This window comes from Cervus elaphus, chromosome 5 (genome assembly GCF_910594005.1).
Source record: "Cervus elaphus chromosome 5, mCerEla1.1, whole genome shotgun sequence".
Classification (NCBI taxonomy): domain Eukaryota; kingdom Metazoa; phylum Chordata; class Mammalia; order Artiodactyla; family Cervidae; genus Cervus; species Cervus elaphus.
This window is the reverse complement of record NC_057819.1, coordinates 133,545,844-133,566,930: the sequence shown is the minus strand read 5'-3', so window position 1 is coordinate 133,566,930 and position 21,087 is coordinate 133,545,844.

Genomic DNA, 21,087 nt, shown 5'->3' with positions numbered 1-21,087 from the left:
GTTCCGAGGGCATAAGACCCCCGGCTCTAGCTACATCGACTCTTGACTTCTCCTAAAGGGCTCATCTGCTCGGGGCCTTCGCCTTTGTCACTCTCTCTGCTTGGCTATCAGGATATAAAATGCTTGGAAGAAATTATGGGTTTTCCGTCTCTAAAGATTTCCAGGTTGACAAGATGACGTCCATGGTCCTCTTCAGGTCTGGAGGCTGCACCGAGACTGTGTGAGCCGTCCAAGTCTCTCCCTCCAGGGAATTCTGAGTTTGGCACAGGCCTAGGGGATTCTAGTGTTTTCCAAGTGAAGCGATGGGCTACCTGGTGGCTTGGGGGCAGCCAGGGCTGGGGGCAGGGGAGTCTCCTGCCTCTGCGGGAAGGTTTCTGTCCTGGCAGGGACCGCATTGGTAAAATGAGCCTCGGCTCCCAGCCCCGACCAGGCAGTGGGCGCGCTCTCGGCTGTCTGTTTCCAGGAGGGTAAAGTCTTTTGCGATCGCCAGTTATGTGGTTGGTTTGTGAGTCATTGTGGAGCACTTGGCCGGGCCGAAGACAGCAAGAAGCAATTAGTCCTCTGATCGACACGGTTTGTCAACATAAAAGGTTTGGGCTGAAGGGCCGCCAGATGACACCCACTGCTTGGCACGCCCGCGATGGCCACAGGCCTTCGTTGTTTATTCCTCCTGCCCGAAAAACACCCAGGGGGTGAGAGAAGGGGGAGGGGCCAAGCTGGAGGTGGGGTGCAGCTGCCGTCCATCTGAGCCCACCCGCCCGCCCGGAGGAGCAGCGCCCCCTCCCCTCGCATTAGGGGGCAGGGCTGCTGGGGCCACCTGCTTCCCACTGGGCCAGAGGCCAATTATCCAGACGGAGGGACAGCCGGGTCCCCAGGGCAGAGACAGCGAGACACGAGAAATGGGGTGAAGCGGACACGCGGATGGTGAGAGTCAAAGGTCAGCTTATTTGGTCTGAGCTGCTTAGAGTTTTCCTTTTTTTTTTTTTTTTTTTTTGCTAACCAGAGAAATAGTCAGGGTAGAAAATTTGAAAAATATATAGAATGATAAAAAAGCCCCCCCCATCCCATTCATCTGTAATCTCACGGCCTGAAGATACCAACTGATAATATTTTGTTGTATTTCTTTCCTGTATATGGCACGCTCGGTTGCTCAGCATTCCGAGCATCTGTTTTTGAGGATAAATTCCTACATGTGTGAAGACTTATTGTTCCAAGCAGTGTGTGTGTGTGTTAGCTGCTCAGTCATGTCTGAGTCTTTGCAATCCCGTGGACTGTAGCCCGCTAGGCTCCTCTGTCCACGGCATTCTCCAGGCAAGAATACTGCAGAGGGTTGCTATGCCTTTCTCCAGGGGATCTTCCCGACCCAGGGATTGAACCCGTTTCTCCTGCATTGCAGCCCGAGTCTTTACCATCTGAACCGCCAAGGAGGCTCTGTGACTGTTTCTTCAGACTGCCTGGTTGCCGTGCAGACCTGCCGGGACTCCAGCAGCTGGAGCTCCTCTTCCAGTGAGAGGCCGCAGAGCAGTCCTTTCCGTTTGAGGCCGACAGCAGGCCGAGCCCAGCAGAGCCTGCTGACCCCCCACCCCCGGGACCTGCAGGACTCGCTTCTGGCCCTGAAGGGAGGGCTTGTGGTCCTGCCTGCCTGCCTCACCCCTTACCTGTCGGGAGGTCCTGCTTCGGGACCGCACCTGCCTCATTTGACGGCCACTTGCTGGGGTCCCTGGCCCCGAGCCTCCCACTCTGTACAACTCCTGATGGTGTCTTGTGTTGGACCCTGGCTGATTTCCACCCTCTGGTCCCCAGCGCACAGAGCCCTCCAAGCCACCTCTTCCGAAGTCTCCATGCACAACACCAGTGGGCTAGTTCTCTCGGTCGTCCCCATGGTCACTGATCCTTGCTGGTAGCAGCACCTTGGTTTTCCTTTGGGGAGCACTCAGTCACCCAAACGGCACAGGATCTGGCCAGCTGATACAGTCCCCTCTCTGGCATCGAGGTTGGTTCAGGGATGGGCGTGAGACAAGCGTGGGTCCAGCGAGAGTCAGCCTTGGGACTCAAGCCGGGAATTCAGAGAGCCAGGCGCTCCCTGTCTGCTGGGGCCTCCAAAGTGGAAGGACAAAACCCTGGAGAGCTTCGGGAGACCCACCAAGGGGAGCCCACTGGGGCTGAAGCCAGAAGAATTCAGAGCCCCAGGAGGAGGCGCTGGCGGCGGAGGGGCAGACTGGCCAACCCCTGACGTCACTGGGTCCTTATATCCAGCTGCCCCAGACTTCCCTGGGAGCCAGCAAATCCTGTCATCTCTTAAGTCGACTTGACTTGGGTTTTGTTTTACTCAACCCAAAGGATTCTGACTAATAACACAGCTCCCATCCCCTGGGGAGTGGGCGGATATGTTCTCAAGACCAGGAGCCCACACCAGATGAGAGGGGGGTTGGGGAGGAGAACCAGTCACTTTGAGAAACAGGACGTTGAGATAAAGAGAATCTCTAGTTAAGGTTCCAGAGAACTCCACCTCAGATGCTTGCGACCAGAGGCCTGGGGGAGTGAGGGCCTTTTCCTAACGGGGCTCTTGGGCCCTGAGGTCACGCTGGCTCTTTGCTGCAGGCCAGCATCAGCGCCTGCGGAGGACTCTGCCTTCCTGGCCGGGGGGCAGGGGGGTGGCTGTTCCTGAAGTCTGGGTCCCTGCCCTGGAGGTCTGGGTTCTGACACGATGGATGCTCCAGGCTGCCTGATTGAGGCGTCCTCTGGAGACCCGGAGGAGGGTCACTGCCGGGCTGAGACATCCTGGGCCCCAGGAATCCACCAGCAGGAGAGCGGGAGGGGGTTCCGGGATGGGAACCAGTTCAGCCAAGGCCTGCAGGTGGGCGGAAAGGAGCGCCCAGGGTCTAGGGGCGGGGTGGGTGGTGAAGGGGGCCTTAGGGTCTTCCAGGTCGGGGCTGACCCCCATCAAAGTTGGGGATCAGTCGTCCGGAGCGAAGCTAACCCTGGTGTAGGCTGGGAGGATGGGTGACGGAGGCCCGCAGGCGATGGAGAGACGCAGAACCCGGGGCCGCAGCTTCCTCCTCCCCCACCCGCCCCCTCCTCCCCTCCTCCCCTCTTCCCCCTCCTCCCACCCGGCCCCTCCCCCCTCCGCCAGTCCTCACACAGGGCCCCAGCACCCCTTCATCTACTGTTGCTCACGGGCCCATTGCCGCCTCTCGGTGCTCTCCCACAGCACCCCCCCTCCATCCGCGCCCCCAAAGTGGGCGGCCGAGCCCCGACCCAGGGATGCTGATGTGCGGGGGCCCTGGGGGTCCTTCCCCCGGGACCGGGGCAGAGACGAGTGCGTCTCTACTGGCCCCGGTGCCTTGGCAACGCGGCGCTCCGGTCCACCCTGGAGGGTTTCATTACCGAGGAAAAGAACGATTTTTCCCCCCTGAGAGACCATTTAATTATTTGATTGCTCAGTAACCAAAAGTGTGCGAGGCCCACAGCCAGAAGGGACTTGTAAGCGTGGTCTTGATGTAGCCAAGCGAGCGGTGATAGGCTCTGGTGGCCCGCCGCTCTGGGAGCCCAGGGTTCAAAGGCGGCGCAGCGCCAGCGACCTCGGGGAACCAGTCAACACCGGGTGCAGGCGGAGGGGGGATGACGGAGGAGGCGAGATGGAAGAGGAGGGGGGATGGAGGAGGGGGATGCTGGAGGAGGAGGGAGATGACAAAGAAGGAGGGGGATGATGGAGGGGGGATGGAGGGGTGATGGAGGGGTAATGGAGGGGGATGATGGAGGGGGGATAGAGGGGTGATGGAGGGATAATGGAGGGGGATGATGGAGGGGGGATGGAGGGAGAGGGGAGATGGAGGAGGGGGATGCTGGAGGAGGAGAGGGATGACGGAGGAGGGGGATGACGGAGATGGAGGAGGAGGGGGTGGAGGAGGGAGATGCTGGAGGAGGAGGGGGATGATGAGGAGGAGGGGGAATGATGGAGGAGGAGGGGGAATGACGGAGGAGGAGGGGGGATGACGGAGGAGAGGGATGACGGAGGAGGGGGATGACAGGGGGATGGAGGAGGAGGGGGAATGACGGAGGAGGAGGGGGGATGACGGAGGAGGAGGGGGATGACGGAGGAGGAGGGGGGATGACGGAGGAGGGAGATGACCAGGGGGATGGAGGAGGGGGATGCTGGGGGAGGAGGATGACAGAGGGGAAGGGCAATGACGGAGGAGGAGGGGGAATGACGGAGGGTGGGGGATGACAGAGGAGGAGGGGGATGATGGAGGAGGAGGGGGATGATGGAAGAGGAGGGGGGATGATAGAGGGGGAGGTAGTGATGGGGAGAGTAGGGATGATGGAGGTGGGGGCGATGCCGGAGGGGGGGTTCAATGCTGGAGGAGGGGGATGATGGAGGAGGAGGGGGGATGACGGAGGAGGAGGGGGGATGATGGAGGAGGGGGATGATGCAGGAGGCGGGATGCCGACGGAGGGGGAGGTGAGTTCAAAGGCCCGCAGAGGGTTTTCATGTAAAGTTTAGAGTTTAAGGCGTGACTGTTGTGATGGAGCCCCGGCGTTTGAACTCTTGTTTATTAGAAAGTTTTCCAGCCATTCATCGGCTTCCCAGAGAAATGCGGGGGGAAGGGGGAAGGTCTCGTCCCTTAGTTACACCCAGGAGGGCACCTTGCCCTGGCTCCTGTTCTACCGGGAGGAGGGGGCGGAGCTGAAGACTCCCCTGCCCACCCAGGTCCCATGGGAGCCCTAGGAGCAGAGGGTCCTCGGGAGTCAGGGAGGCAGCCTCCGGCTGTGGCCGGAGCAGGTGGCCCAGCAGGGCTGCTCGCCACGTGGGTCTCCATGCCCCCTGCTCCTGCTTGTGTCTCAGCGTGATGGGGCAGGCAGCATCTGCCCTCGGAAGGGCAGAGAAGGCCTTCAGCTTTCTAGGTCTGATTTCCAAGCCCACACTGCTCCTTGATGAGAAAAAAATAGACGTCACATTTTCAAGGTGATTAAATACCTTCTAGGAGGGGCTTCAAGCCTCAGGACTGAAGGATCCCACTCCCAACGCCCCGTCTGCTGATATGGACTGAATGGGCTTGGGATCCCACCTGGTCTTCTCACTGTCCCCCCCGCCCCGCCCCCTTCCCTCCCCTCCCCCGCCCCCAGGAGGAAAGGACGTCCCCTCGAGGGCCAGGCCGACAGACGGCATGGCAGACGCGGCCCTGCCAGGGGCTGCTCGCAGGGGCAGTTGCCGCCTTCCTGGCACCAGGAGCCCCGCAAGACCCCATCAGCTCCACCTGGTGCTCACCTTGCCTTCCCTCGAGCAATCCCGTCTTCTGGACTCTTGGCAAGATGGTGAACCATCTGAAAACACATCCAACTGAGGCTGTGGTGGGACCCTCTCCAAATGGGGTCTTCTCTCTCTTGCTCTGAGGTCGCAGCTACAATCTCACCCAACTCTGTGCTGCATCCAGCTTTATTCCAACACAAAGAACAGGTTTCTGAAATAAACGTGAGGTTTTGCTTAATAGGAAACCCCCTACGCTACCAAGCACAACTTTAAACCACTATAGAGGACTAGCTCAGTCAGTAAAGAATCCGCCTGCAATGCAGGAGACTCGGGTTCAATCCTGGCTCTGGAAGATCCCCTGGAGAAGGAAATGGCAACCCACTCCAGTATTCTTGGCTGGAGAATCCCAAGGACAGAGGAGCCTGGCGGGCTGCAGTCCACGGGGTCCCAAGAGTCGAACATGACTGAGTGGCTGAACCACCACCGACCGCCACAGAGGACTTCCCTGGTGGTCCACAGGTTGAGAACCTGCCTGTCAGTGCAGGGGACATGGGTTGATCCTTGGTCCAGGAAGACCCAAGTGCTGCCAGGCAGTTAAACTGCGCGCTGGAACCACCGAAGCCTGAACTCCGGAGCCTGCAAGCTGCAACGAGAAGCTGCCTCAGTGAGAAGCTCAGATGCACCGCAGCTAGAAAGGAGCCCCCGCGCCCTCGTGCGCGGCCCCGAAACCTGGGGCAGCCATCAGTAAGAAGAATTTGAAAGCTAAAACGCTCTACGGCACGTCAGCCGGGCCCCTCTCCCAGCCCACCCCCACCCCCGTCTCACAGGAAGATGGATCTTCAGGGCAGTTGCAATGGTCTCTGTGACCTAAGATGAAAAGCATCAGTTCCAAACCACAGTGTCCATGCTCACACCCCACGCTACCCCCTCTCAGTAGGAGTTGCGTCTCTTTCTGAGTCGGAGGCGGTGGTGGGCTGGCAGGCGCTGAACGACGAGCTGTCTGGGGAAGAAGCCTTGATTCGTGCCATTTGCCGACTTCCATGGTGGCAGCGCTCCCATCGAAGCCAACTTCAGGCTGAAACCTGAGGTCAGCTCTCCCAGGCCGCTGTGAGCTGGCCCAGGACACCATGGAAAAGGGCTCCAGAACCAGGAGACACACGTGGAGGGTACCGGCCCGCTGTGGCCCCCTTGCCTGGCAGTGCAATAAGGCCACTCTCTTTTACTTTCCCCCCAAGGCTCCCAAATGCTGGTTTCTGAGATGTTCCTCGTAGAACTGCCTTCTCCTCACCCTGCCTGCATTCCAAAGGCTGCACCTTTGATACGAGGTTAAAGAGACTCTTGGCTTTGTGAAAACATCCATGCATGTAGAGATCACAGCATAAAGAATGCAGGCTTGGGACAACAGTTATTCACACTTATTATGTATTTTTCTGGAACTTCCCAGATGGCACAATGGTAAAGAATCTGCCTGCCCATGAGGAAATGTGGGTTTATTCCCTGGGTCGGGAAGATCCCCTGGAGCAGGAAATGGCAACCCACTCCAGTATTCTTGCCTGGAGAATCCCATGGACAGAGGAGCCTGGCGGGCTACAGTCCATGGGGTCACAAAGAGTCAGACATGACTGAACACCCACACATGCATATATTTTCTTAATGTCAGGCACCATAAGAATGGCATTTGTGGAACTGGGTATGTGTACGTGTCCATGTCCATGCGTGTTTGTAATAATGGAATATTATAATACTATCAATTGATCAGAAACGTCTTTGTTCCTGGTTCCACCTGCTGATATTCGAGTTAGGAGAAAGAGGCTCAGTTGTGTAGGATCGGGGGGATCTCTGTGCTGCTGAGTCTCAGGTCCCAGATAGTAAGAAGAATACCTTCAACACAGAGAGATCTGCTCAGGATAATTTACAGTTAGAGCCATGCACTTTTAGTTACCTGTTGGATGAGAAGGACAGAAAAGTATTTCAAGGTAGTGTTCAGAGTCTTTTTTTTTTTTTTTTTAATTTTTTGGCCACGCCAAACACAGTTGGGATCTTAGTTCCCAGACCAGGAATTGAGCCCATGCCCCTTGCAGTGAAAGTGCAGAGTCTTAGCTACTGAAACACCAGGGATGTCCAGAGTCATTTTTTAATTTTATTGAGGTTTGGGCTTCTCTGGTGGCTTAGTGGTAAAGAAGCCACCTGTCAATTAGTGAGACACAGGAGGCAAGAGTTCGATCCCTGGGTCGGGAAGATCCCCTGGAGAAGGAAATGGCATCCCACTCCAGTATGCTTGCCTGGGAAATCCCGTGGACAGAGAAGCCTGATGGGCTCCAGTCCATGGGGTCGCAGAGTCGGACACGACTGAAGTGAAGGGACATTGTACTGTGAGCATTTTTGTGTGTCCTCAAATTTTCTTTGAAGACATGGTTTTTATTGACTGTATAGTATTCTGTCCAATATTTTTATACTAAACTATATTAAACTAGTCATATGTGCTGCAGTCCATGGGGTCGCAAAGAGTCAGACACGACTGAGCAACTGAACTGAACAGATATTAAACTAATTTCCTATTTTCAGGCATTTAGGTTGTTCTTAATTTTGAAATCATCATGATATATAAAGTAAATAATAAGGACCTACTGTATATAGCACTCCATAAAGACCTACAGGGAAGGAATCTTATGAAGAATAGACACATGGATAAATACGACTGAGTCCCTTGCTGTACATCTGAAACTAACTCAACAATTAATCAGTGATACTCTGGTAAAATTTTTTAAAAATAAATAAAATTATCACGAAAAACTCCATGATTAATATCTTCAAATGTGAATCTTCATATTGATTTTCTTTTTATTTTCTTAAAAATATTCCTAAAAGTGAGAATGGCTAAGTGAAGGAATGTGAAGAGTTTAATTCAGATTGGCAAGCTACCCCCAGGAGCTTTGAATCAGAGTTCCTGTTTTTCATATTCTTTACAACATTGAGTATTTAAGTGAAAAAAATAGAATTCCATTGTTATTTTAGTTTGTATTTTATTACTTGATAGAATATATGTTTTACACTGTATGTCTTCATTTGTAAATTATATGTTCTTGTGCATTGAACTTTTTTAAACTGGAATTTTTCATTTTTTCCTCATTCACTTTTAAGAGCTCTTTATATATGAAGGACATTTACTTTGTCATATATGTTGAAATATTTTCTTTTTTAACCTATAGAACTGTACATATTTTTCTTTTTAATGATAGAAATTATTTTCTTTCACATTGAAAAATTTTACATTTAAAAAAGAATTTGAATCTTTCACTCTGTCCATTACATGTTCTTAATATGTGTATACTTAGAAACTCTTTCCTACCTGGCCTTATAACTATTCACTAATATTTTTCCATTTCTCTTACCAAATTACAAAAATTATAAATGTAGCCATTTCTTCTTCTCCTTTGTCCGCCTCCTTAAGACACTGCATTTTCTCAGCTGGTGTTTTCCTCCAGGACTACCTCCCTTGCAAACTAAACCCAAATCTTCAAAGGGCAGAGAAAAAGAAAGACCGCCTCCTTCTTACAGCAGCCAGTAGGGAAACTGGGGCATCAAAAGTCACATCCATCTCAGGAGCTTCTCAGCCCAGCTTCTACAGGAAGATGAAGAATGGGCAGTCCTGTCTCTCCCCTCTAGGGACGGCAGTCCAGGAAGGTTGGGGCTGACTGCTCCCACTGGGCCTTGGACCAGTGGTTTGTTCTTTCCAATCACTGCTGACCCACCAGCCTCCCAGGTCAACTCTCAAGGGAGGTAGCAGAAACGGGAGAAAAAGAGCAAGCATGCTTTAAGCACTATGTGATGTCTATCCATCATCTATCAATTATCCATCTATCATCTATCCATATATTATCTACCCTCTGTCTATCTACTGTTTATCTCTAAGTCAAATATCTATTGTCTATCTACCACCTATCATTTATCTGTCATCATCTATCAATTATCTATCCATCTATCTATATCTATGTACTATCTACCGAGAGATCGTCACTTAACCATACCACCACAGCTACATCGCGTGGCCACTATCCCGAAGGCTGTGAGATGCTGGGTAAGATGAATGGACTCGGGTCAGCGGGAGGACGACCCGAAGAGACACAGGTGTGCAGGAAGGAGAGGCAGAGGCCCAGGTGAGCGGTGGAAAGGCGGGGGTGAGGATGACTGGCAGGCCCCACGCTTGGGCTCAGACAGGTCCCCTCAGCACCTCCCAGAGAGACTGAAGAAAGTGGGTGGAATGCCCCCTCCAGGCCTCGCCTCACTCACGTGACCCAAGCCCTTTCCAACAGTCACTTCCTAGCCTCCCACCCCCCAACACCAGGGGGTCAGGACCACTTTAGAGGAGCCGGAAATCGCTTCTCCCAGGAACAAAGCAGGGAGCAGAAGGCCTGGGAGACACTGCATTGACAGATTCCCACCGAGGAGTTGAATTCAAGCTGGTTTTCCCTTCAGTGGAGAGAGGGATAGATGGTGGGCTGTGGTTCGCTGCCTGAGATCCCAGTACCTTGTACCCCTAACTGCATTCAGTCGCTCAGTCGTGTCCAACTCTGTGACCCCACGGACTGCAGCACAACGGACTTTCTTGCCCTTCACTGTCCCCCAGAGTTTGCTCAAATTCAAGTCCGTTGAGTTGGTGATGCCATCCAACCATCTCATCCTCTGGCGTCCCCTTCTCCTCCTGCCTTCAATCTTTCCCAGCATCAGGGTCTTTTCAAATGAGTCAGCTCTTCTCATCAGGTGGCCAAAGTATTAGAGCTTCAGCTTCAGCATCAGTCCTTTCAAGGAATATTCAGGGTTGATTTCTCTTGGAATTGACTGGTTGGATTTCCTTGCTGTCCAAAGGACTCTCAAGAGTCTTCTCAAGCATCACAGTTCAAAAGCATCAACTCCGGTGCTCAGCCTTCTTTAGGGTCCAACACCCTACATAATTACTGGAAAAACCATAGCTTTGACTCTGCAGACCTGTGTTGGCAAAATTATGTCTTTGCTTTTAATATGCTGTCTAGGTTGGTCATAGCTTTTCTTCCAAGGAGCAAGCGTCTTCTAATTTCATGGCTGCAGTCACTGTCCGCAGTGATTTTGGAGCACGAGAAAACAAAATCTGTCACTGCTTCCGCTGTTTTCCCTTCTATTTGCCATGAAGTGACCAGATGCCATGATCTTAGTTTTTGAATGTTGAGTTTTAAGCCAGCTTTTTTGCTCTCCTCTTTCACCCCTAACTGTGCGCACCCCTAACTTTGCTGGCTTTTACCTCCTGCAGCACCTCGCTCTGCTGAGGCCTCTCTCAAGGCTCGGAGCAGGGCAGGCAGGAGCTGGGAGCAGAGATGCTGCTTTTGGGGTCCTCCAGCCCTGCTCCGAGGCGTGCTCTGTTCCAGGTGGGGCAGCCGGACTCTCACTCTAGATCTTCCGAGCCCAGGGGCCAGACAGCCGAGCAGCCTCTTATTAAACCTCAAAGAGTTCTTTGTTCTACAGCTGAGGGCCGAAAATACAGGGCAGCGTCTCTCAGCTGGTTGCTTGGAGGTTGCTGGGAGAATCCCTCAGCAAGAGAAAAAGGAGTTTGGACCAAGATCACAAGGAGAAGCCAGTTCTTCTCTGCTCTCTGTTCTTCGCCTGGAGAGAGGCTCTGGCCACTTCCACTGAAAGAAAAGAATAAAGAGAAAAAGCCGAAGAAGCAGAGTTTCCACCTCGCTTCTGGTGCTCATCAACACAGCAGTCGTGGGGACTTGAAAACTGCCTGACACTGGGCCCCACCCTCAGGGACTCAGCCTTAATTGAAGTGGGGGTGGGACTCCCCTGGGGGATCTAATGTGCCCCTAGGTTGAGGGCCACTTTCTTGTAACTGTGCTTTTACTGTTTACCTTTAATGATGATGGTGGAGGGGTGGATACCTTTTTTCCTCCTTGGCGGGGTGGAGATCAAAAGTCTACCTTTGAGGCCCATGATCAAGGGGTCCTTTGACCTGCTCTGGCCCACAGCAGTTTTATTTTCTGTAATCAGCTCCTTCGAGTGCAGGGCCCGAGGGCGGCAGATGCAAATCTAACTCTCACTAAAGCATCTAAAAAGCAGAGACATCACTTTGCCAACAAACGTCTGTATAGTTGAAGCTATGGCTTTTATCGTAGTCATCTATGGATATGAGAGTTGGACCATAAAGAAAGCTGAGCTCTGAAGAATTGATGCTTTCAAATTGTGGTGCTGGAGAAGACTCTTGAGAGTCCCTTGGACTGCAAGGATATCGAACCATTCAATCCTAAAGGAAATCAACCCTTAATATTCATTGGAAGGACTGATGCTGAAGCGGAAACTCCAATACTTTGGTTATCTGATACAAAGAGCCGACTCACTGAAAAAGATCCTGATGCTGGGAAAGATTGAGGGCAGGAGGAGAAGGGGATGACAGAGGATGAGGTGGTTGGATGGCATCACCAACTCGATGGACATGAGTTTGAACAAACTCTGAGAGACCGTGGATAGGGAAGTCTGGTGTGCTGCAGTCCATGGATTGCAAGGAGTCAGACACGACTGGGTGATTGAACAACAAAAGCATCTCCCTGCCTCTGAGCTGTTGATGGTTTTCTCTCCACTAATCACAAGCCCTAATTAGAACTTTCCAGGTGTGGTTCCTCCAGCCAAGCTCTCCTTGACAGTCTAAAGCCCCTTCCTTCCCCGCCTTCCTTCCTCCAGGGTTTTCTCTGCCCTTCTCTGGACATTTTTAGCTTCCATTGGAGCCTCCATTTGTCAGCAGCCCAATAGAAAGCAGAACCTCTTCGGGGGCAGTGGGGACCTTTCAGTCTCCTAGGAACCCTCCCAGGACTCTTCACAAGACAGATGTTCACGAAGCATTCCATCTTTTTCCTTTTTTTATGGCCAGGCCCTGCGACTTCCAAGGCTGTATTTCCCCACCAGGGATAGAACCCAGGCCCCGTGCAGTGGGAGCAGAGTCTTAACCATGGGGCCGCCAGGGACGTCCACATTCTCGTGTGTTTATGGGCTTGGTCGCGTCTGACTCTCTGTGACCCCGTGGACTGCAGCCCGCCAGGCCCCCCCGTCCATGGGGTTCTACGGGCAAGAATACTGGGGTGACTTGTCATTTCCTCCTCCAGGGGATCTTCTTGACCCAGGGATCAAACCCACGTCTCCTGCGTCTCCTACATTGGCAGGCAGGTTCTTTACCACTAGCGCCACCTGGGAAGTACAGATGGTCACTAAACATTCTTTACTGAGCTGGTTCTGCGACGCTCATTCTCCTTGAGTTAATTCTCTCTTTCCTGCTTTAGTTTCCTTATCTGTAAACTGGGGATAGTACTCACTTTGAGGAGCTGATGCGAGGATGAAATAAAGCGAACAGAACACTTACTCTGTGCCAGGCCATTTTCTCAGTGCTCCCCCTTATATGTATATAATTTTATGTATTTATTTTGGCCTTGCTGGGTCTCTGTTGCTGTGAAGGCTTTCCGCTGGTTGTGGTGAGTGGGGCCGCTCTTCCTGGCGGGGCACAGGCTCTCCCCGCCGCCGCTCCTCTCTGCGGGAGCACGGACTCCAGATGCGGGGGCTCAGGAGCACCGGCTCAGCAGAGGCACTGGCGGGCTTGGTTGCTCCCAGGAAAGGGGATCTTCCCTGACCAGAGATCAAACCGGAATCTCCTGCAGTGGCGGGCGGGTTCTTTATCACTGAGCCACCAGGAAAGCCCCTAAGTGCTTCGTTTAGATTAACCACCAGGCCCTCACAAAAGGCGGTGAGACAGGACCTATCCTTACCCCATGTGACCAAAGGCTGCGTTGTCAGCCGGATGGGTGGGGAGGGCTCTGAATGCAAGGTCGGGCATCCCTGCTTTAGGAACGGGCCTCCTCCTTCCCACCACCCCTCCCCCTAGTCGCCCTATCTCCCCCTATTCCCTGCCTTTCTGGATTAAGCCCAGGGGGTTGCGCTTCTCTTCTGAGAAGACTTGTCAAGGCATCGGAAACACCTCACCTGCGAGATGACGCCTGCTCCCACCTGGAGACGGAGGTGGTGGCTCCTCCACTTGGAGACGAAGCCAGGGAGGGGTGCCCTTCCTCGGACCGGACCTGCCGCTGGGTTTGTCCAACCCCGCGCCCTCCGGCCCGCCCTCTGCAGCCCACTCTCTTCCGATCAGAAACGAGGACGGAGACACTCTGATCTGTGGGCCGCTGGCCAGGCGGGAGGAGGCCCGGGTCCTGAAGGCCTCCTGCCGGGTCCCCCAGGGGCCACCACCCCTCACGGGATCGGTGAACAGAGGGGCTCGCCCGCGGCCGGAGGCACCATGAGAAATTCAGGAAAGGCTTCAGCGAGATGTCACGGCCGTGGGAAGCAGGAGCAGACAGAAGGACGGCGTCCGGGCTCAGCCAGGAGCGCGAACAAAGGCCTGGAAGGCGGAGGATCTGGAGGCGTTCAGGACGCGCAGGGTCCGCCGGGGTGCGGGGCCTCTAGAGAGGCGCGGCGAGGAGGCGGGAGACCCGGGCAGCGCCTCCGTGATGGGACGGGGCCTCTTTACAGGGGAGTCTCGGCTATGACACAGATGAACCCGTCTGTGAGACGGAAACAGGATCCCGGGCCTCGGGAACAGCCGTGGGGGTGCCAAGGAGGAGGGGTGGCGGGGAAGTTTGGAGGGGGAGGTTAGGGTTCGAAGATGCCAAGTATCACAGACAGGATGGATGAACGACAGGCTCCTACTGCGTGGCACAGGGGACTCTACTCAATATCCTGGGATAAACCATGATGGAAAGGATAGTAAAAAAAAAAGCATGCTATATGTACATGTTTTAAAAAAGAAGTTACAGATTGGCTTCTTAAAGAGGAAATACGCACGACTTCCCTGGAGGTCCAGCGGTTAAGAAGCCAGGCTTCCAGTGCAGGGGGCACAGGTGCGACCCCTGGTCCGGGAACTGAGATCCCACATGCTGCACGGTGCCGTCAAAAAATAAATAAAAATACATTTAAAAAAATGAAAGTTTTGAACCTAGTTGAAACCTTTAAGAATCAAACTTAGGTGCAATTTTAAAATAAATACAGCTGTTAAATTAAATAAAAATTATGTTTAACCAAAAAAAAGAAGAAAAGGATTTGTTGCCTCCATCAGTGGTCTGGGATTTCAGTATGAAAACCCAGTCTGGTTTTCAGAACTGAGACTCAAAAGCCGTCCTTTGCAGTGAAATGAACGCCGAGGCTGCACCCAGCATTAAAAACAACAGGGAAGAGAAAACGAGCACATCGTCCGCCGCGGTGCGAAGCACAGTCTGAGTTTCATCCGTGCGGACGCACACGGCTGCAGGCTGGACGCCCCCTCCCTGACCATGCCTTTCCCACTGGGGCTGGTCGCTGTGGGTGGGACGCTGCTGTGGGGTGGGGGTCCCCACGCGTGGAGGAGGGTCTGGGGGTGCCCCCCCAGCTCCTGGTCCACCTGAAGCTGCTCTGCCTGCAGCAGGAGGCTGGGGGGGACGGCCTGCCCGCCCCTGAGGCTGCTGGCCTTTCCCGAGGCTGTTGGCTTCTGAAGGCTCAGCTGTGGCCTGCTGGGCAGCGGCTCTCGCTGAGCGCAAAGCAGGCTCGCAGGAGGGAGGGAGGGCGTGTGGACCGTCTGCTTAATTAAAACAGGGAGAGGTTGACAGGAGGGCCTGAGTGTTTGATCTCAGTCTCTGCTCACTTTCTAACTCGAGGGGGAAGAAACCGCCTACTCTGCCTTCTTCCATCTCTTCTTTCACCAGCCTGGGAGGTGCCGCTGGTGTCTGTCCGTCCTCCCCGAGGGCGCTCCTCCCGTGTCTGGGAAGTCCTGGATTCAGGGTGCCGTTTGTTGGAGGGACTCACCGTTCACCCCCTTAAATGAGCGTAGTCTTAACTGTCTAAAGTGTTTTGAAAGTGTATCTGGTTTCCCTACATACGACATGAAAGCATCTCACGGCAAAGTTTGGAAAACCTCCGGGCGAAAGTGGAAATTGGGTGAGAGAGTGGATTACCATTCCCTTCTCTAGGGGCTCTTCCCAACCCAGGGATGGAACCCGCGTCTCCTGCATCGTAGGTGGATTCTTTACCACTGGGCCGCCAGGGGAGAGCTTCCTCTGCTGTCTATCAAAACTGACCGATTTATAAGATCTTAACTGAAGCATAAGGGTTATCCCTCCCAGAGATATCTGCGCAGCGTGGCGGTGTTTCTTTAATTTTCTACTTTGGAAATAATTATAGATCCAGAAGAACTTATAAAAGAAAGAAACAAATCCACAGGAGGTCCTGTGTACCTTCAGCCAATTTTCCCCAGTGACTACATCATGGATAAATATGGTAAAATATCAATATCAGGAAAGTGGCGTTGGTACAGTCTGTAAAGCTTGTGCAGATTTTGCCAGTTTTACCAGCTCTCATTCTGTGTGTGTGTGTCCTTCCATGCAATTTTATTGCAAGCCTAGGTCAGTGCAGCCAGCACCTCCATCAAGATACAGGACCGCTCCATCGCCCCAAGGCTTTCTGGTGTCCCCTTTACATCAAGGCTCACCCTCTGTCCCATCCCTAACTTCTGGCAACTAATAATCTGTTCCCCATCTCTGTAACTTTGTTATATCAAGAGTATCCCATATAAACAGAATCACAGCATGTAACCTACTACAACTGGGAGTTTTCAATTCAGCATAATTCCCTCGAGATCCAGCCAAGCTGTGTGCACATCCATCTTTCGTGCCTTTTTTATCACCGAGCTGTCTTCCAGGGGTTGGACGTACCACAATTCACCCACCGAGGGACATTTGGGTGGTTTCCAGCTTTGCGTTGTTACAAACAAACCTGCTATGAACTTTCGTGTGCAAGTTTTTGGATGAACATGAGTTTCAAGTCTCTGAGCTGACCACCCAAAGTCATCACTGCTGGGTGGAATGTGTGTGTGAGAACAAGGATCAGTGCCTTTGAAACTCAAGGCTGTGAAATGTTGGAGCAAGGAGGTCAGACACAGCAGGGGAGGGGCGACACTTCCGAGCACCGGGTCCCGCTGGAACTTGTCCAACTACATCACAGGCTGCGGACTTCATGGAGATGGTGGGAGGTGCCTGGAATGTTCCAGAACCAGGTTTATGGAATCACTGTCTTGGGCCCTAAAACATGGGCCTGCTACTCAGGGGACCCAGAAAATGAGAGGCGGGGCAGCTCTCGCCCCAGCCCCTCTAACCCTCCCCACATCTCGTTCATCCACAGGACTCTCGCTTTATCCGAGGAGGGCCCTGGCTGCCCCCCGGTCACTTGCTGGTCCCACCACTACCCCGTCATGGGCCGCACCCAGGGCCCTCTCTCCTTCCCTCTTCTCATCTGAATTCCAGCCCTCCGTCCTGGAAGCCTGCCCCGTCGTTCCCAGCCATTCCTGATTGCTCTGCGCCTTGATCTTGTACTGGAAATAGTAAGTGGCTTTCAAACATTCTTTGAGTCACAGATCCCTTTGTTCAAAGGAAATTGTACCCAGAAATATACACAAATAAACCCGATAAAGGCAGAGCCCTCAGATTAAAGCTGGTGTGGGGCTGAGGAACCTCCTCTTTCATCCACACTCCTGGCCCTCCTGCCCACCCCACCTGCCCCTGGAAAAACCCGGGCGCTTCAAAACTCCCAATCCACGTGGCAACACACAGCAGTTGCCACGGTTCTAAGGCTTCACCCTCCTTCTGGACTTCTGGGTTCTCCAGGATTCTTTCTTCTGCTTCTCCTGCTCAGAGGGCAGTGTCTCACTGAGCTCTGGTCTGTCCTCCTGACGACCCACCATTCTGGGGTTGCTGGGTGAGCTTGAGAGGCTGCCGCCAGGTGTCGGACACCTCTCACGCCAGGGCAGGCTCCGCTGATGATGGCTGAGGGGTCCTGGGCTGGGCTCAAAACCTGCAGGGGCCTCAGCTGACCTCCGTCTGTAACAAGGCACTTAGCTTAGGCGGTGCATAGCAGCCGTCAGGGGCTTCCCCGGTGGCTCAGCGGTAAAAGAATCTGCCTGCCATGCAGGAGATGCAGGTTTGATCCCTGGGTTGGGAAGATCCCCTGGAGGAGGGCACGGCAACCCTCTCCAGTGTTCTTGCCTGGAGAATCCCACGGACAGAGGAGCCTGGTGCGCTACGGTCTGTAGGGTCACACAGAGTCAGACACGCCTGAGGACGGCGCACACAGAAGCCGTCCGCACGGGTCTCCCTCTGCTTTCACAAACACGCATCCGATGCCGGCTGGGCACAGTGCTGGCGCCGCATCAGGAGCTGGCCCCAGAGGCCCCCGCCCCAGAGGAAGAGGAGGACGGGCCAGGCTGCTGAGGCGGGGAGCAGGCGGGGCCCTGCGCCCGGCCGGCGGCAGGAGGCCGCGGACCGACTCCAAGACCAGCGCAGGACGAGGGACGCCCTGCCGAGGGCTGCCCCGTCCTCCCGGCCACACGCGAGCCCCGCAGCCCGGCCGGTTCTCACTGCCCCACGACGCCGGTCCACCTCCGCCCGGTGCCGGGCGCGCCCCGCACCTCCGCGCTTCACGCCGGCCGGCGAGCGCGGCCCTGTGGGACCTCGTTCAGGGGACAGGAGGGAGCCTCAGCCTCTCCGAGCAGCTCAGCTGAGAGCCACTGGGGCTGACCTCCTGGGTTTCTGACCCCCGAGCTCACACTGAGCCCCTGCTGGTGATTCGGGCTGATTGAACGGTCTTAACTGCTCCCTTTCCGCCCCACTCACTCCGGGTGAAGCTGGGCCTCTCAGGACCCTGCTTTCTGCAGTGTGACGCCCCCGCCGGGGGATCGCGCAGCTGCTGCAGGAGACTCGCGTGTCCACCCTGGGGGCGGGCGGGGGCTGTGCTGTTCCCACGGTGAATCAACACGGGTGGGTGGTCACGCGGGCAAGTCTGACTGTCATCTTCACCCCCGTCCCGGTGGTTTTTAACGCTTTCTTTCTTTTTTTTGTGTTAACACTTTCTTTACCGTTGTGGGCAACCCAGCCCAGCTCACAGACAGCGGAGGAGGTGACGCAGGCCAGGAGAGATGTGGGGAGGTGAACCCCATGGGGAACCCCTGAGCCAGGGGACCGAGCCTGCCTTGGTCCCTGTCGGTCCTGTCGCCCTGCAGGCTCTGCAGGCCCCCGGGCTCAGGGGCAGTGAGTGGGCCCTGGGCCTCCCCGAGGGGCACAGTCAGGAGACACAGTAGACGAGATAGACAAGGGACTCCTTGCTGTTCCATTGCTCAGTCGTGTTTTTTTGCGACCCCACGGACTGCAGCCCGCCAGGCTCCTCTGTCCAGGGGATTCTCCAGGCAAGAACACTGGAGCGGGTTGCCATGCTCTCCTCCAGGGGATCTTCCAGACCCAGGGATGAACCTGCGTCTCCTGCAGGGACAGGTGGATTCTTTACTGCTGTGCCACCAGGGAAGCCCTGAACAAGTAATTACAGGCATGTTACAAAGTACTGAGCGCTCTGGAGCCTAGAATAGACAGGCAGGATGGAGGACCGGGGTTTGGAGGGTCGGGAGGCCTTTGTGAGGGTGACAGTGTTATAAAGGAGGGCCGGGTATAACATTGCCATAATGAATACGGGAGGCCTTGTGCAGAAGGTGTCATCTGAACACAGCTCGATGGTGGTGGGTGATCCAGATATCCGGGGAAGAACATTCCAGAAAGAGGGACCAGCCAGCACCGAGGCCTCAGGAGCTCCTTCCTGATGGACTGGAAGCAGCTGGAGGGCAGGTCTGGCTTCCTCGCTGGGCGACCCCCCACCCCGGACAGGGTGCCGGGTCCGGGACGGGCGCTGGGGAGTTTGTTGGAGGAGAGACCCAGGCTCTCCTGGGGCCAGAGCCGAGAGTGGGGGGCGCTTGGGGAGCCTCGGGCTGGGGTCCCCGTAGTGCAGACCCCAGTCTGGTCCCCGCCCCCGGGGGCCCCCGTCCGTGCTCTCTCGACCCCCTCACGTTGCACCTCCTGACTCGGAGCCTTATCGCGTCCCCCCTGTGTGGGAGCCAAGCTAAACATATCTGGGGACTCGTGTGCTTTTTCTCGTATTTCCGCATGAGTCAGTCTCTCCAGCGTTTTAATCACTTCTCCCCCATGAACGGTTGGCAAGTGGCGGGCGCCCAGCTCTCAGCTCCTGGCTGAGACCCAGCCGCCCGGTGGTGCGGAGCGCCCACCCCAGCCAGCGCAGCTCCTGGCCTCTCCTCCCAGAGGATGCCTGCCGACCTCACAAGGCGGTGAAGCAGCCCCAGACCGAGGGTCCAGAGGAGTGCCCGCCGGGAGTGGGGGGCGGAGGTTGTAAGACCAACCCGGTCCTTCAAAGAGCCAGCGAGGGGCTGGGAGGGAGGCCGCAAAAAGCAGATGCACAAACACATCTTTATGGTGAAAGTGTCAACGGTCCGGGGCACCCAAGGAGGCGACAGCCATCCGCCTTGGTGACAAGAGAGGGAGAAGGTTATGGGGCACCTTAGCGGGGCTAAGGGCTTCCCGAGGTGGTAAAGAGTCCGTCTGCAATGCAGGAGACGCTGGAGAAGCAGGTTCAGTCTCTGGGTCGGGAAGATCCCCTGGAGGAGGAGATGGCGACCCACTCCAGTGTTCTGGCCTGGGCAAATCCCACGGACAGAGGAGCCTGGTGGGCTACAGTCCACGGGGTCACAAAGGGGTCAGACACGACTGAGTGACTGAGCGTGCACAGAGAGCTGGGCTAAGGCAGCGGACCTGGAGACGGACAGATGCGGGTTCTGAAGCCGCACTGTGGGTGGGGCTCCGTGGGGACGTCCCGGTCCAGGCGGCATCCCTGGGCTGGGTTTCCCCGAGGGCTGGAGGGTCCACCTTCGACGGTACACTTGAGCAGCCGGCAGGCTGGTGCTGCTAACACCTGAGCGCTCCGCGGAGCTGAGGATGAAGGCCCGGGTTCTCCTCTACCGGGGCCGCTCCCCGCTCCCCAGCACAGCGCAGGGGCTCCACGGACGAGCGTCCCAGGAGACAGAGCCGCTCGGAAGCCATATCACCTTCTGTGAACGGCTCTGTGCTGGGCTGCCATGGAACAGCCACTGCCCAGGAGTGGGCCCTGAACACCTGAGATGTGGCTGGTGCGACTGCGGACATGAGTTTTTAATTTATTTGGTTTTAATTAAATGTAAATACTTGGCAGGTGGCTGCCGTATTGGACAGTGGCCTTGCCCTCTTGGACTCCCCTTAACTCACAGGCCATGGAGACTCTGCCCAGGTTTCAGTCTCATGTCTGACTCCACAAGCAAGACTCATCTCATCTCAGTCACGTGCGTGGGTCCCTCCTCCAGAGAAGGCTCCATGTCGGGGGGCGGGGAGCCCCCTGGCAGATGGAACTCCATCCTGGCCTGCCGCCACGTGTCCCAGGCCTCGAAGGAGCCTGCAGGGCTGGGGGCGGCAGGAATGACCGCTCACTCACCAAACGGCCATGGAGACCCTGGCTCCGGGCACCGGGTCAGCCGCTGGGAACACACGGAAATCCTGACAACAGCAAGGGAGGGAGGCCCGACTGCTTCCCCGCGTGAAGGGGAGGCACCTCGTGAAGGCGCAACCGCAAAACAGGGGACAAACCCCAAACAGAGCCGGTGAGCACGCCGTCAGGACCGCCGTGCCCTAACTCAGCAAGAGGTGAGCCCCGCTCTTCCACGGCGCGCATGTTGCTGATACGCCGAGAAGTGACCCCTGTGTGTTTCCCCTTCCTGAAGGGCGCGTGAAGATATTGCTTCAGTTCTAGTTTAAAAACAAACCAGAGCACAAAGTCCAGTCCTGGCAAGGGGCCAGGGCAGGGCGGGCGCTAGGCCGGAGCTGTCTGAAAACAGAGCGGCGGCTGGTGGACCAGCGTCTCTAATGCTGAGATCAAACCCCGGC